This window comes from Molothrus aeneus, chromosome 2 (genome assembly GCF_037042795.1).
Source record: "Molothrus aeneus isolate 106 chromosome 2, BPBGC_Maene_1.0, whole genome shotgun sequence".
In the NCBI taxonomy this organism is placed as follows: Eukaryota; Metazoa; Chordata; class Aves; order Passeriformes; family Icteridae; genus Molothrus; species Molothrus aeneus.
Genome location: NC_089647.1, coordinates 111,436,592 through 111,453,729, shown reverse-complemented (window position 1 = coordinate 111,453,729; position 17,138 = coordinate 111,436,592). Strand labels below are relative to the sequence as shown.

Sequence of the window (17,138 nt, the reverse complement as noted above, 5' to 3'; positions counted from 1 at the left end):
CTTTCATAGACCCTTTGATGAATATTTAGATGGAACAGCTACAAAGCCAGTTAGAGCTAAAGAAAGATGGTAATGTCATAATAGGGCTTCCTTAAGCATGTAGGTTTATTCTCCCCAAAAACTTCTCCCAGAGATTTGCTGTTCTCAAAGGTTCAAGCCTGAACTTACCCTTGCCCAGCTGTTTGTGCTGGCTCCAGCAGCCTTTTTTGCCTCAAGTGGTTGATTTCCCTTCCCAGTGGTTGCCTTTACCATCTTATGAGGAGCAATTGCATCCCGGTCCTGTGGCTCCTGTGGTTCTTCATGGCTGTGGTGCCTGTGGTGTTAACACCTCAATGCACTTCATGTTCAGATTGCTTCCCAGCTTTGTCACCAGCTGCCAAAATTACTCTTTTTTTTTTGTATGCAAGCCATTAATCTGTTAAAAATGAACCAGAAGATTGATTGCCAGGGTTTGTCTTTTCATCAGTTACTTCCAAGAAGCCTTTTCACAGAAGATTTTTCTTTCTGTGCTGTCAAGCACCATCTCTTTTGGGCAGAATCTACTGCTGTCACAATTCCTCTGTCTCCAAGTTTACACTTTTAATGTGATACCACATGGAAAAGCATGTTTGTTGCATATCCAGATAGCTGAGACTTACTTGTATTTATTTTAAACACACTCCCAATAACCAACCTGTCTTCTTATGATCTCCTTGTAGCTTCACGTTCTGATTCTTCTTTGTCAGTCTTTGCTGAGATCTCATGTGCTGTTGATGAGTTCTGTAGTCTTTCTTACATGTGGCAAGTCAAACTGGTTTGTGAAAGTACTGGCACTAAAATCTTGGAATAAATCTGCATCTTCTGCATTTTTAGAGATTTAAGTGTAGTTGACTCTTAATTGAATGAGCAGTTGCATCTGTTGGTTTTGTTGAAGGATTTAGAAAGCAGAAAGTTGCAAAAAGCACTATGTGTTTTTCAAATATTTGCCTGGTCATGTTTTCCTTCTCTTTAGAGGCAGTGGTGGGAGGTGATGCCCTTCCAAAAGCCAGGAAATGTATTTTGACATAAAACTGGCCTTGGACAATGTCCCAGCCTGGATGGATGGCATCAACTGTCTGCAGAACAAAAGCTGAGCTGGGTGGGTAGGAGTGTCCAGGGTAGCTGGTGTTTCCTGGCACAGTTTGATTTCTAGAACACAGTTTTATCTGAAGTGGGTTGGAATTGAGCAGTTTTCCAGTGGCATCATGGCCAGGGTCAGTATGTGCAGTATGAACCTACCTGCCTGGTCCCTATTTCTGTTCCTCTGCTAACACTGGCACAGAATTCTTTAAGTGTCTGAGTGTTTCATCACTGGTTACATCCTGTGGCAGGTACCTGCTGGGTGCCCTAATCAAACATTTATATTTGCAGACTCTGCATCCTGCTTAAAGTAAGTTATAAATGAAGTGATCCGTGTGAGAGGAGCACTCTTTGTTCTAACACCTTGCTAGAGGAGTGGTGGGTTATAGAAATGCTTTGTGTTGGCTTTTGTGATACATTAATTTGCTGGGCACACATTTAGAGAATGTTTTTCCCTTTTTTTTCAAGGAAAAACGGGTTTGCAGTCTGGAAAATCTGAGTGTCTTCAGGGCTTTTCTCATTTTTGAAGTTTGGGTTGTAGATTTCTACGTGAAACTTTCATGGTGTGAGGCTTGTGAAATTAGATAACATGCTTTAAACAAGCCACCTCTGGGTAAAGTACATCTCTAATTACTGAGACTAAATTATGTGGAAAGTGAGCTTGTGTCTGAAGTAAATCTCCAGTTCAGTAATCTAAAATTAATAATGATTAGCTTAATTACTTGAGGATCATAAAAAACACTCTTAATAAAATATAGGGATTAATTGTGTGTTCTCAGAGCAGATAATTGCTTCTGCTTCATTTTCAGTAACTTCTCTCAAGACAGGGTTTGGAGGTAAGAGAAATAAAATAACCTTTTGTTATGCTGATTAGTAAAGCCAGGAAAAGTAGGCTAGTTCTTATGTATGCAAGCCCTTGCTCCTGTCTGAAAAGCAGCTGCAATTTCACTATTAGTGGCAAATTTAGAACACTTGCTTTTAATTTCATAGATATGTGCCAGTTAGTCCCTCTGAAAGCAATAGCAGCTGGTACCTGTGGAGCTGAGTGTAGTAATGTAGATGTGAAGAAGGATCAAGTAGGGTTTTTTTCCTTCAGAGAAAGGAAGAAGACTCATGATTTTACTAAGAAGGGTTTGGGTTATTCATTACCTGGGTTGTCAGCTGCTTGTTTGCATTGCATTTTGCTTCTAAACAAAATATTTTTTACCTTCATTCACTGGAGAATGTCTTTTTTGCTTATAGGCAAATGAGAAAGCAAATCTCTTGAGACATAAGCAGTGGTACTTCCCTGGAGGGAGGAGATGGGGATTCTCCTGTTGCTCTGAGTGTTGCCAGGTGCCAGAAGTGGTCCCCAGTGGTGGTGGTAAGAAAGAAATCTTCCCCCACGTTTCTGTATTTGTGTTTTGTCTGTAGCAATATGATTTGGGGGGGGGGGGGGGAATGGGTGTGCAAATCTTGTTCTTTTCATAGAGCTGCATGAACTGCTGGGAGGGGAGTCAGATGTCTCCCACTCTGGAGAATTTTAGTTCAGGAATGAAATCAGCACTTGAGCTTGTGGCTGCTGCTGTCTCATGTGTGCTGTATCTGCTGGTGATCATTGCAGCAGAGATTTAACCACAAATAAACCTCCCAGGGACTCTAGAAATACTTATCTGTCTCCTCCTTCCTTAAATGTAGAAGAAGGGGAACTGTGTCCTTACAGTGCTTGAAGGACCTCCTTGATGGGGTTCATAGAGATCTCATCAATGCTGGCTGGGTTCATCCTAGGCTGTCTTTAATCTGAACATCTTGAAATTTTATCCAATAACTGCCTGTGAAAATGTTAAGTATCTCTGCAAGCTTCCTACTTTTTGTCTTTTTTTGTAGTATGTCCTACAAACAGTGACAGGGAAAGTGGAAAGCTGCTGAGACCCTGCTGACACAGCAGCAGAGCAGTTTTTTTTCAGGACAAAATCTTAAAACCTGTGGTTACTGTCAGATGTTGACATTTTAATGGTGATCTCTGATACCCTGCCCCCTTTAGGGGTTATTTGTAGATTTTTTTTGTAAGAAAATAATTTAATCTTGGTGATTTTGCAAAGATTTGAATTACTGCTTTGGTGTTCTATCACCTTTAGAGGTCTATTGTAGGACGAGTAGTCTCCCTAAAAATGGCAATTTCTGTGAGATATTTCTCAAAGCTGTGTTTCATAAAGCAGCACATTCTGGAACAGCCACAATCTGTGTTCAGGGCATTTACTGACCCTGTGCAAAGTTACATCCCTTTAAGATGTACATTTTCCTGCTGTAGAGGAAGTGAAAGCATTGATCCCAGCTCATTAGGTGGGCAAATAGACACTTCCTGCAAGCCCAAAATATCCTTGGGTCAAAAATTTTACCCCCAAAAATTAGCTATTGCAGCTGAACCTGGCTGACTGCCTGCAGCTTTGGTGTGTGGAGGGACACCCAGCAGTTGATTTAGTAAAGTAGCTTTGTCCCAGTGTCATGGTGACCAGCTGCTTTCAAAACTGGCTGTGTAAAATGTTTTTGCCTGTTCTTGTCGACTGGTGTAGGAGCAATGCCCCAGAAACACAAGAAAGCTCTTTTTTTATCTAGTTGCTGGATTTTGTAGGATACTTTTCAACTTACATGGCTGCAATCTTTGCTTTTCTTCTTTGTGTGTAAGGCTTGAAAAGGCCATTGATGAGTTACTGAGAAGCTAAAATATGCTGGCGTGGGGAGGGAGCAAGATTTTGGATTGTGACAGCTCTAGAATTCTCAAGCTGTGCTTCTGTTCAGAGAAGAGAAAATCTGAGTTTCTCACACCCAGCCCTGCAGGGTGCCAGGTCTGTTACCTGTGCCCTTGTGTGGTCCTGTTTGGGTGTCTTGTCTTGGGTCACTAGAACCCGAAACAAGGAATAATCTGGAAATCAAATGTTCTGGGTGGAGTGAATGGCCATGCTGGAAGCTGCATGGATTGAATAAGCCCCTGAATAATCCCTTCAGCCTTCTCTTTCTTGATTGTCACCCAGATGATGAGAGGGCTGGAACACCTCCACTGTGAGGAAAGGTTGAGAGAACTGGGATTGCTCAGTCTGGAAAAGAGAAGGTGACCTTATTGTGGCCTTCCAGTGCCTAAAGAGAGCTGGAAAGAGAAAGAAAGATGGAGAGAGACTATTTACAAGGAGCCTAGAGTGACAGGACAAGAGGGAATGGCTTCAAACTGAGAGGGAGCAGGGTTAGAGCAGATATTGGGAAGAAATTCTTCCCTGGGAGGGTGGTGAGGCCCTGGTACAGGTTGCCCAGAGAAGTTGTGAATGTCCCATCCCTGAAAGTGTTCAAGGCCAGGTTGGATGGGGCTCTGAGCAACCTGGGATAGAGGCAGGAGTCCCTGCCCATGGCAGAGAGGTTGGAACTGGATGATCTTTAAGGTCACTTCCAGCCCAAACCCTCCTGTGATTCTGTGATCTGTCACCTGCTGCTGCTGTCCTTATTGTGTGTCTTACTGGGGGGGATTTGTCTCTCTGGCTTGTCAAGTTTATAATTTGTAGAAATTTCTGGAAAAGTCATTTTTTATAAAAGCTTAGTTGAGACCACAAAGAGGAAAAACAAAGTAATCTTTGGATTCATCAGGCTCGACCTGAGAGCAGCTCACAAAAGCAGTCATGACAGTCACAGTTTCAAGAGTTTCTACAGTTCAAGCAAGGTGAAATGTAAAGTGTATTGGAAGACCAGTTACAGTCCCTGTTTTCATATTTAATTTGCCAGTGTGGAGGCTGTGGTGAGGTTTCCAAGCCTGTAAGACAGGCCTCTCCACTGGCAGAGTGATGCTCTGAAAAGCTGCTCCCAGAGGTGTGATCCCTGCTGTTAGTCTGGTGTGCTCTGGTTTTTAGGCAGTCTGCATAACTTGCAGAAGGAATGTTCTCTCCTATCTGTTTCTAATAAATAGGCACTGAGTTGTTGCACCTTTTATTTGGAGGAAGGGAGCATGAGAGTGGGTTTTTTTTCTGTAACACTCACTTTTACTCTTCAAAAACTGCACCCCATTAAGCTTTGAGCCTCTTTCCTAAGGAAAACCAGCCTTGCTGAACAATTCTGGATATTTTTATGGCTGGAACCCGGCACTGTTCAGCCCTGCCAGGGTGGTCACTGCTCTGGGCCAGCACAGGATCCACTTCCAGCTGGGGATATCTGCTGGTGGAGCTCCAGGACTGAACTTCATCTCCTGGGGATGTTTATTTTGAGAAGAAAAAAGTAATCCAAACGGAAAGTGCTTTCTTAGAAGCCATAATGGCATTTACTCTTTCATAATTGTTTTGAAAATGTCAAAGATGCTGTGGGAGCCATTGTTTTCACATGTGGAAGTTGTGAAGGCCTCACATTCAGGACCTTTGGCAGTACTTTCCAAAGCAGCAGAAAGCACAGTTCTAAATACAAATGCTGTCACAGGATGTGCTTCAGGACAATATTACTGTGCCTTTGCAGCAAGGCCACTTCTGATTCAAGGCTTCATTTGCCCAATCTCTGCACCCGTGTCTCCCTCTGGAAAGGGCCCCCCTTTTCTCCTTGGTTGTGGTGCTCAAGTTTTGTTGTAGTTGAGATGGAGACAATACAAAGCAACACACTCCATTTTCAGAAGGCTTCAAACCTTTTTTTATTATAGCATGCATGCTTTTTATACATTCTTACAAAACTCCTAAGTTTACACTTTACTCATTGGTCATGAGAGACAAACAAAATGCTTATTGGAATAGGCAGTTGCAGGTTTCTCTTATTTATCCTTCTTGGTTTCTGTGTCAATGACCTTGGTAGAAAATTCTTTCAGGGGTAAACATGGATCCTCTTATCAAACTTCTCTGGCTCACAGAAGTCGCTGTAAAACCTCTTCCACAAAGTTTAATGGGATAAGTGATGCACAAGAGTCAGTCAGCCTGAGACTGAGGAGTTAAAGATTGCACAGCCAAATTGTGATTGCAGAGGGCTGATAAGGGGCACCCTCCAAAGGCTGAACAAGCCCCCTCCTGTGGGATGTATGAAAAGGACAGAGGGAAGAGGCTCAGGGCAGTGTGAGTTGGTGATGGGGCTGCTGGGCCCTTGAGGCACTGCAGGACCTGGCTGTGCTGGGGCATTTTGCAGGTCACTTTTGATGCTCTTTGCCATGGCTTTGTGAGCTTTCAACTTGTTTAGTTCAAAGTCATCTGGATACTTCGGATCCATATTGCAAGATGGGAACAAAATGTCTAAGCATCACCTTGTGCAGTTCCTTTTCCTGTGCTGAAGATATAATCATGCCTCTTATTACTGTCCTGGGTTAACTGTTCCCTAATGTCTGCTGAAATTATCTGCTTTATAAAATACAAAACACCTCAAAGTACAACCCAAATCTAAACAAAAAACCTGAAACCCAACAGTTTGGCTTAAGATATATCTTGTTGGTAGAGATGTGGGATGAGTAATAACTGTAAAAGCAGTTATACAAGCAAACCTTGAGGATGTGCTGACCTTAAGCTTGAGTTTAGAGTGAGCCTGTAGTAGTGCCTGGGAGGAGAGGCTTATGAGCACTCAGTCAAACCAGGCATAGAAAAAAACTCCCAGTTGCCTGGAAGTAATGAATTCCTGACAGTAAAATATTTCTGATTAAGGCAGTGAAGTTTCAATTATTCCAGTTATTTAGAAATCTGGTTTATTACAGTTAAGGCAAAAAGAATTTAAATAGAACTAATAAAAAGTAGTTTGTGTTTAATGGGCTTAAAAGTGAACAAAATCTGCAGATTCAAGAAGTAATTATACGTTGCTGAGTAAATAGCATGAAGTTTTTTTTCTATGTCTTGATTGGGGAAATATTGATTCTTTTAGATTAGTTCTGGTAAATAGATCAGGCTGCTTGTTTGTTTATTTTAAATGAAGCTACTCTGGTTTGCTAGACTCATTGTCTATAAATGTGTGCTATATTAACACATTGCATTGAACTGCAAGCAGTTTGTAATACCCTTGAATATCTGATTTTTTTGGGCATATAATTGCAGATGAGCTGAGGGTTATTCTGGCAGATAAAAATGAATCATAAGAGCATAAATGCTGCTTCTCAAACTGCTACTCAGCCTGACTGAGGAGCTTTTGAATAGCAGTGCCAAGCTAGCAGTGGTGACATCCATAATTCCAGTTTGGCACATAGGGTCTTTTGAATATGAAGCTTTGGTACAGTGAACTCCTCTCTTTACTAATTAGCTTCTAATTTTTCAAGTGATGGGGAGCAGTTTTTGACTTGGCAGTCAAACTGTTCAGAAATGCTGCAAGCTCCAAGAGAAGTGGATGCTCACTTGTATACCAGTAATTTCACATTTCTTCCGGGACTTTTTAACTGTTCCAGTAGGAAACAATCCCTGCTTTGGTGGTTTTTTTGTGTCTCTGACAGAAGTGGAAGGAATACAGAGGAATGTATGGAGATGCAGAAATTTCCACTCAGGCAGCTGCCCACCTGGCTGGGGTTGTGATCACTGAGAGATCTTCTGTGGTCACATTAGTGGCAGTATTTGTGGCACCTGTAGGACTGAAAAAGTACTCACAGTGGCAGAATATTTGAATATCCTTTAGTCTGAGTCTGTCAGAGCCAGCTAAATATGAGACCATGATAAAGAGAGCATCTGTGAAAGCTCCCGGAGTTTCGCCATAAGCTGTGTTGCTGTCTGAACATTGCTGGTGGAAGGCGAGTGTGGATTTCTAGTGGGCCAATCATTCCTGGGATTCCTGCAGCCCTCAGTAAAAGGGTATTTAGGTCATGTCTCTCTCAAACATTGCATTAAAAGTCCCTTGTTCAGAAGAAGCTGAACAAGGGACACTGAATCGTGACAGGGCTGACCAGTCCTGGATTTGTGATCTTTGTTGGCAGCATATTTCAAAGACTCTGTGTGTTACCACAGAAGGGTCCCCTGCTCTGCAGAATCCAGATGGCCTAAATTAACTATATTTGCTGCTAGAGGCCTATTTAGCAATAGAATGCCAAAGCCACCCAGGAGATGGGAGATATTAAGAAAAAGTGAGAGCTGTAGATGTTTCTTTTCAGGTTTTTGTCTGACGTGGATTTTAAAGACAGATGGGATGTTTACAGAGTGGCTGCTGTTCACTTTCCCAGCTGAATGGCCAACAAAAGCCAGAATTTACACAATGTGCAGCCTTCCCACTTACAAGTTAATTTTTTTGAATTGTGGGCTACTGCATTTGTAGAGAATTCTGGTTGTAATTTATAAAGATTTCACCACAAGCAAAAGTGCACATTTATGCACATGGAGTTCAGCTTTGTGTTCAAACATGATCTTCATATTCACATAGAAGAAAGGTTTTTTTTTTTCTTTTATTGTGGCTTGTTTGGGGGTTTGAGGGTTTTTTATTGTTGGGTGAAGAGGTCAGGGTAAAGGTTGTGTGGTGAGTGGCTGCTGCCAGTGTTGGTACAGAGACCAGAACAGGCTGGTGTGATCTTGACAGAAAACACAGAACAATAAAACTTTGTTCAGCATAGATTTGTTTTTGCTATCAGTCTGCTTGATAAGTCTGGTCTATCTTTTTAGGAAGATACCTGCTTTTGTGTATATGCAAAACCAGGTCTGACTACAGGGGTAATTACGGATTCAGGCTGATAACAGCCTTGTGCAATATTTGTCAGTGAAATAATCCAAAAGAAGAACAAATGCCTTATTCAGGAATGAACACACTGCTGTTGGCAGTCAGGGTGACATCCAAGAGAGGAGAAGTTGGATCCCAGAGAAGGAGGAAGGGGATGATGTGGGTCCCTGCCCTCTGTACAGCCCTTCCTTTCTTGCTTTTCCCCCTTTGGGCTGTGGTAGCAGGTGCACAGCTCTGTATGAGCAGTGTGAATGCACTGAGCAGCATCCAGCTCCCACCCACTGTAATTCAGGCTGCCAGTTCAGCTCACTGAACTCTCTGAGAAACTGTTTGCTCGTGTACCTGCTGCATTTTCAGGTCATATTTTTCACCTATTATTTGTTCTTGACTGCAGAACAGTGGGTTTTATCTGAAGCTGCCTTGGTGACAGTCACTCAGCAGAACTCTACTTTTGGTGTTGGTATTTTTGCTTGTCTCCCCTGGGATGAAGATCTGAAACATCTGGATTTGGAAGAATGGTGACTTTTGTCTTCTCTCACTCGTCACATGGCCTCTGTCTCCTTCCAGGCTTAAACCATGGAAAATTTCATGGTGAAAAAAAAGAAAATGTGTGGATATTTTATGTATATAAAAATGTATAGACAAGGTGTCTTTGTCCATGTGACAAATGTCAGCCTGGTGACAGGAGGCTGGTTGATCTTTATCACTTGTCACAGATCCATCAGGAAGACTGGGGACTGTAAAGTCAAAATTGCATAGCATATAATCTGCTTCTCAGTTCTAGAGCTGCCTTTCTTCCTTGCTGGTAAGCTGTGAGCAGTTCCTGGTTTGGAGGTATATTTGTAGGTGAGATCATGCAAATGCTCCTCTGGGGATTCTTTAGGTTTGGTATAGCAGGGCACTGGCAGGGGAAAACTTTCCTTCTGTCCCTCTTTGGTCTTGCAGCTGTGACACAGCTCAGCTGTCACCTGAGGCCTTTGCTTTACCCTGTCCCTCTTACTTACTTATTAATCATAAAAATAATAAATAATCCTATTTAATCTTTTCCATCCTGGCAGTACAGCTTGTGGTACAAACTCTGGAGCAGAGGCATAAATGAACAAAGGGGATATGCTGAGCCCTGCTCTGTCTCCAAGCTGGCTCTCAGGAGCTGGTGGCTTTGTCTCTGGACACATGGATTCAGGAGGTGGTGGCTTTGCCTCTGGACACCCTTGTTCAGGAGGTGGTGGCTTTGTCTCTGGATTCACTGGTTCAGGAGGTGGTGGGTTTTCCTCTGGATACATGGATTCAGAGGTGGTGGCTTTTGGTCTGAGCACACTGGTTCAGGAGGTGGTGGCTTTGTCTCTGGATGCATGGATTCTCAGGAGGTGGTGGCTTTTCCTTTGGACACATGGATTCAGGATGTGGTGGCTTTTCCTCTGGACACACTGGTTCAGGAGGTGGTAACTTTTTCTCTGGACTCACTGATTCAGGAGGAGGTCCTTTTTCTCTGGACTCACTGATTTAGGGGGTGGTGGCTTTTCCTTTGGAAACACTGGGTCAGGAGGTGGTGGCTTTTCCTTTGGACACAGGGATTCAGGAGGTGGTGGCTTTTTCTCTGGATTCCCTGGGTCAGGAGGTGGTGGCTTTGTCTCTGGATGCATGGATTCAGGAGGTGGTGGCTTTGCCTCTGGACACATGGATTCAGGAGGTGGTGGCTTTGCCTCTGGACACACTGGGTCAGGAGGTGGTAGCTTTTTCTCTGGACTCCCTGATTCAGGAGGAGGTCCTTTTTCTCTGGACTCACTGGTTGAGGAGGTGGTGGCTTTGCCACCAGACAGCCCCAGGAGCTTTCCTGCCCCCCCTGCCCATTCACTTGCATGAGGGATCCTGCATTACTGTGGATCAGAGAGCAAATCACACTGCTCCTCTTCTGCATCAGGCAGTGTTTAATACCTGAAATTTAAAGCAGCTCAGCACTTCTTGGAAGACAGAGTTTCCATTTCTTCCCAATTAGTGCTCAGTACTTCAAAGGGGAGCTTTGAACCTGGGCAGGGGCTTGCAGGCATGAATATTGTGCTTGCTGAGACTCTGTGCAGCAGCAGTCTGAGGCTTCTCCTTGCTCAGCCACAGCACATTTGCATGCAGACAGATGTCTCCTGGCTGGCTCTCTCTCTGTCATGTGTTTGAGGCTTAATTTTTTTTTTTTCCTGCATAGTTTTTCATCCAGAAAGCAAAGTATTTCATTTTCCCTGTGACATCTCACAGGTGAGACTCTTTTGTTTATCCTTTATTTTGCATCCCTGTTTTAACAAGTGATGGGCCTGTGCCACAAAGCATTTTCCAGATTCACCCAGTCTGTCTAGCAGGTGGCTCCCTAGGTTTCACAGCTTGGTGTGTAAATGCATTTAACACTCCTGAAGTTTCTTTTGTAGTTTATTTTTATCTGAATACAAAGGATGAATTCCCATTTGTCTTGAAAATTCAACTACTTGGAGTGAAGAGGAGCATTTTATGTAGTCTTAGAGATGAACAGACATTACTGAGGTTTTTTCTTAATAATCAGAGACTAAGATTGGCAGCATTTTGTAATTACATAACATTGATCTCTTTTATACATTGCAAGAGGCCTATTACTCAAATAATTTTGTACTAATAGGGGTTCTGTTAGATAACTCCTTTTCTGTTTGTTATGTAAGGGCTGGTATTATAGAATTGCTGTTTGAATACCAGCACTATAATTTTAGAATAGCTTTTATCATAGAAATACCAAGTAAGCCTTTTTCCAAATATAGGCAATTATTCCAATATCGTAATTATTTTTTTCCCAAATGAGGCCTCTGGATAATTGCTACTTTGGGTTCTGTTTTCATTATAAAATCACGATACTGTCCTGTGCCCAGTCATAATTCATTATGTGCATTTTCTCTAATGAATGTTGTGCATTGGAAAAGTATTGATCAGCAGTCCTGGAAAGTGGTGACTGAGCTTCACCTATGAAAACACTGCAAGTGCCAGTTTAGTGACTCTGCATGTCTGAACCCCTCCTGTCATCTTTGAACTCTTTGTGTGTTTGTCTCTTGGGCTTTGGAGTTTATTTTGATGTTTTCTGATAGATCCTGATTTCTGCAATTGAGAACAGGAGCAGTGAGTCCAGTCTCAAAATGGGATTGGGGAACACAATCAGTAAAAATTCCCTTGGAGCCCACAGAAACTGATTATTCCTAAGCAAGGAATTTAGTTGCAAGCTATCTCCTTCATTAACAAAGATGTAGATAGTAGTAAGACTTTTACCTTGGAATTGCTTGAGAAATGGGGTTGAGCTGCAGGTGAGGTTGCAAAAGGTCTTTCAACAGACCTGGACTTTGTGCAGGATATAAGAGGACAGGAGGACCTATTGACGTGGTGCATGGAGGGCACCTGAAATTTTCCTTTATTTTATGAATGCTGTGGTGCTTCTATCCTGGTTTTCCACTGGACTCTTACTCACCACACTTTCTGGAGTATGTTGTATTTAATTTGTGTGTGCTTTAAACTCAGAGGCAGCTTTTATATTCTTATTCTACCCAGCTCTGCTAAATCATATAAAAGTTCCTATTTGTCTGTAACTTAAACATTCACAGCCTCCTTTTTGGTTTTTTTTTTTCCTTTTTGGCCAAATAATTCCAAACATTGTCTGTTCTTTGAGTGTAAAAATGTTCTTATTTGTTTCATCTTAAGTGGTTTTATGCTACCTATTTCAACCTTATTAAAATCTTCTTCCAGTGTGACTCTACCTCCAGGGCAGCCAGGGTTTTAAGAAGGTCTTACACCATGACTTTGCTCTCTTCAGTGCTGTTGCTAAAGTTTAGTCAAAAAACAGGAGTGTCAGGGGCCTGTGACTACCACTTAACTTTCATTTTTGGTATCTGAGCTAGAATTTGTTTGGATTTTGTTTCTTTAGAGGCTTAACTCTGACCAGGTGAGTTATGCTGCATGTTCATAGAGGGCTGTGTTGATAAATGGGAATCACTCTTCAGTCCAGCTGTTGTGTCCTGGTACAGATGTGCCCTCAAGTCTGTCTTTACCTGGGCTGTCCACATTATGCTGCAGAGCATCTGGATGGGGCTGATGCCTTGTGCAGGCTGACCTAGAACAGAGACTGGACAGAGTTAAAGAATAAAGGTGGGGTTTATTAAGAGGCCTCAATAGGTCCACCTTGGGCAGCACAACCCAAAATGGCCACAAAATGGATGACCAGTCATGAGGTCTCTCTCTTTTATAAGTTCTGCTCCATTTGCATGTTGGAGGTAATTGTCTAATTACAGCTTTAGGTTATGAAGTCCCATCTTTCTTGTTTTCCCTCTTTGGTCCATGTTGTCTATGCTCTGGGCCTGGGATTTGGATCATTTGTCCTTGGTGCCCAGCTGGAGCAGGAATTGTTTTGTCTCCCTGCTCTGTGCACAGAGCTCACCATCCCCTCATATGAAGCCCAGACTTACACACTAAAGCAGAACAGAATCTGAAGAATATAAAAGCTAAACCTGAGGCAGCAGGGCCCTGGGCTTTACCACCCCATCAGCACTGTGTTCTTGCACAGGGTGTAGCTGCTCCCACCTCATTTCTCCCCTCTTCAGGCTCCAATACCTCCTTTTTGTTAACCAAACTCCTGGACAGTGCCTGCTCAAGCCTTCCAAAAGCCCTGATTTTGGAGCAGGGAGAAGAGAGAGGAAATGCCATGATCATCTGTTGGGTTCTGTGATGGGAGGTTCCTTTGTGCTGAAATCTAGATTTTGTTAAAAATCTTTTGTCAGGTCCTGCAGACACAAAAAGTGTTGAGTGGCCATGCTGAGCACACGCCCGACCACGCGAGCGAATCCGGTCGATTGTAGCCTGGTAATTTCCTGTAAGGAGCTTACTGGATTAGAGCAAAGGCTTGGTTTGCCAGCAACACCACCTGACTGTAATATTTCTTGAGCAGTATTACCTGTTTTAAATATTAGTCCACTTCTGCCCCATTCATGCCTTCATTCTTGAGGTAAGAGGGGCTTTTTTAGTTCAGTGGCTTACAAAGCCATGTAGTAGAGAGGACACCCAGCTGATTTTTCAGGCTGCTGAGCAGGCAGTTTTAGTAGCTGAAGCACTTCCAGATTTACCTCGATGTGCTTTTGTCACCATAATCCCTCCTCCATGTCAAGACTGATTCGCTCTCCTAGCCAAGACTCACATCGTGCGTTTTTGCCGTTCCATTTCTTCTCCTCTTTGTTTTTTGTTGTTTTTTTTTTTTTTTTTTTTGTGTTTGTTTGTCAGTTTATTAATCAATAACAAATTGGGAAGATGTTGGTAAACCAGTCAAGTATATGCTTATTAGCTGGAGTCTGCGCTACCCTGATTGTCCTGGCTTTAGCCTATTACTTGTATTGGTAAGTTGGATTTTTGTACTGCAGCTGTGCTGGTGGTGGCTTGTCCTTAAAAATGCTTCCTTGGGGTGAGCTGGAGAGTGATGGTATTTTTTGAAGTGCTCTAGGAGGCTGTTGTGTACTTACCAATGTGTGGCTGGGGTAGATACCTTCCCTGATTTGCTCTGGTGCCCTTGTTATGGGACTCAGTTTTGTTGCCTTCTGAGTTTTTGTGGTTTTATTCAGCTGAGAGCATAGTGGCTAAGGATGCCACTTGGGCAAGGTGGTGACTGTGTGTTTCCATTTCTTTCTGCAAGCCTTTATAGAGCTCCTTTACTCTTATTTTGTGCTCTCAGTGTTCTCTCAGCTGTCTCTCAGCACGTAACACGGAAATTAGGCTGACAGGCTCACCATGTATTAGGGTGTTTGCATTAGGGACACATATGTCTTCAGCATTGAAAAGGAATGCTTCAGGCAGGTGAAAATGAAGATTCTAGCCCTTGGAGGGTGGTGGCTGGGAGCAGTAGAGCCAGGAGCCCACATGTGCCTGGGTGTTTTGACTGGGTTTGGGAAGGGTAGGAGCAGGGCAGGGCTGCCCTACATTTCTGGGCTGGCCTTGTTTCTCTGTGTCTCCACATATGTCCAAGATGTTCAGCCAAAAGAAGTCTTGAAACTTTTTAGAACCTTTTAGACCAAACAGTGACTTTTAGAAATGCAACCTGTTGACTGGCTTTAGTGAAAAAATACACATCAACTGTAAAAGGAAAAGCTTGCTGGAATTGGAATTAATATGGCTGTGCCTGGAGAACTTTCCAAGGAGTGTGACATTGCTGGGAACAAGTTTCCAGCATGACACATGAGTTTGTTTGTTTGTTTGTTTAATAAAGTATTTAAAAAACCAAAAGAAATTAAAATCTATGTAGGATCATCTTGGTTTTACTTTGCCAAATTTTTCCTCCAGGCAGTTTTGCCTGTATCGCTTACAAGCCTACAATCCTCTGTGTGTGTGTATGCACAAAATTGTAATAATTATGACTTTATTTACATTTAAGCTTTCCAGTGATTCTCTGCAGATATGTAAACTCTCAGCTATACAGTGTGGCAGCTCAAATTAAAATATGTGTGATTACTAGTGCCTGTAGTTCTCAAAATGTGCAAGAAAACAGACATGTGTAAGTGACTTTACAGTTTTAATGTTAAAATCAGGAAATCTAGAGCTTAAGGACATCTATAGCTGTCCTGCTAAATGTTATTTTTAACAAAAGAAAATTAATGTGGTAAGTACATACATGAACCCAGTGTAGTTTTTAATTAATTCTTCATGTCTTAATATTGGGGTGTGATGTGTGTATCTGACAGCAGTTAGTTTTTCTACTGATGCAAATATAAACTTGTGTGCATTATGCATACAGAATAACATGCACACATCTCTCAGAATTCATTCTTTCCCTTTATTTTGTTCCCTCTTAAAATTCTTGACTTGAATCCAGGTCAAATCTGGTTTGCAGGAGAGATTACAATTCTGCACACAGCAGGAATTAGCTGGTATTAGGTCAGATCCTCTTCTTCGACAACCTCAAGGTTCAGGAGAAAATTAATTACATCACCTGCTTGTTTGTGAGAAGAGAGCTCATTCAAACCTCTTGATTAGATGTAGATGAGACTTAATGCAAGTACCTTACAGCAATTTTTTGCCTTTGTTGGTTTGGGTATTTTTAACTCTTTAGTTTGTTGTTGCTTGAAGAAAGCTGACTTTGATAAATATTTTAGTTCATTAATTTTTAATGTAAGTCTGCCCTGTAGGAAGTAGCTAGAAAGACTAATTATTTCCTTTTGCTTCTTAAATATGTTAGTTTGGCTGCTGCAATTCCCTTAGAATATCCTCAGATGGAGCTGGGGTGATTAAGATCAGAGATCACCAGTTCAGCAGGGAATCAACCTTGAATATTGAGAGATTAACTCGGGGTCAGTTTTTTTTCTGTGATTCCATCTGATCTTTTGCTTCTCCTGGGTTGGAGCACCCTTATTAACTTGCTGAACCAGATGCATTTTGGTCACTTTCTGGACTAAATTTAATTTGTCCTCTCTAAGGAATTCATCTAAGGAAGTGAATATTCTTTGTTCTACTGGAACTTGTGGCACCCTCAAGGCTGAGGCTCCCTTGCTGCATTTCTCATGTAATACCACCCCAAGCCTTGGAAATCAGCATGTCTCTTCTACTTCCCCCCAGGAAAAAAAAAAAAAAAAAACAAAACAGAAAGAGGAAGATAAATATGCAATTCTTGGATATGTAGAGGCTGGTGCTCAGGCAGTGGTGAAAGGGTGAGGGACCACCAGAGTCTCAAAGTTACAGGCAGCTGTATAGAGAATAATCCAGAGGATTCCCCATTACCCAGCCACATGCAGGCTCCTTCTGAGAGCAGGTGTGAAATCTCACAGGATACACTCAGCAATCCAGTAGTGCAGGACCAAAGCAGACAGAAATGATAACAGCATTAGACATCACATTTTCCTCTTTGCTCAGTCATTGCCGCTTCAGAGAGTTTGTTTGGTTAAGTCCTCTCCACAACATGAGCCCCTAAAAGAATTGTCCTTTTTCACCAATCAAGAAATCTCTTAGCCCATAAATAATGGATTTATCATTCTGTGTAGGCTTGTCATCACTTAATATATAGGATAAACTCATAAGAATCATTTGTACTTTTTTTTGGTATGTTTTAATTGACCATTTCCAAGCTACAAAATATTTGAAGCAAATGCTTTTCCTTTCTTTTTCCCCTGCTGCCAAATCTGCCTTCTGTTTCAGCTTCTGGCCACCAAAGGAACCTGGAATATTAACAAGTATTTAGTGTGATTAATTGGTGTACTTCATATTAGAAGTGAAGATAATTTGACACAGTGACTTTTCCTCATTCCTAGAGCCACCTTGTTGCTTGAGTGAGGTGCCCAAATGCCTGAACTTGCCATGAATGCTTTGATTTTATTAATGCACCTTAAGAGCAAAATAATTCAGATCACAACATTTTGGCTACTGTTGTATTTTGTGCTGCAATAGATTAATGTTTTTTGAGAAGGGACACCTGT

At 42.1% G+C, this 17,138-nt stretch overlaps 1 protein-coding gene across 2 annotated transcripts in view; it reads left to right on the top strand.

Moving 5' to 3' along the window:
- AGPAT3 (1-acylglycerol-3-phosphate O-acyltransferase 3) overlaps positions 1–17,138 on the top strand; it is an 88,829-nt gene that overhangs the window by 36,667 nt on the left and 35,024 nt on the right. For both annotated transcript variants that reach the window (XM_066545516.1, XM_066545515.1), the window contains exon 2: positions 2,341–2,461. The gene's annotated coding sequence lies outside the window, so the exon portion shown is untranslated. The remainder of the gene's footprint in view (positions 1–2,340; positions 2,462–17,138) is intronic.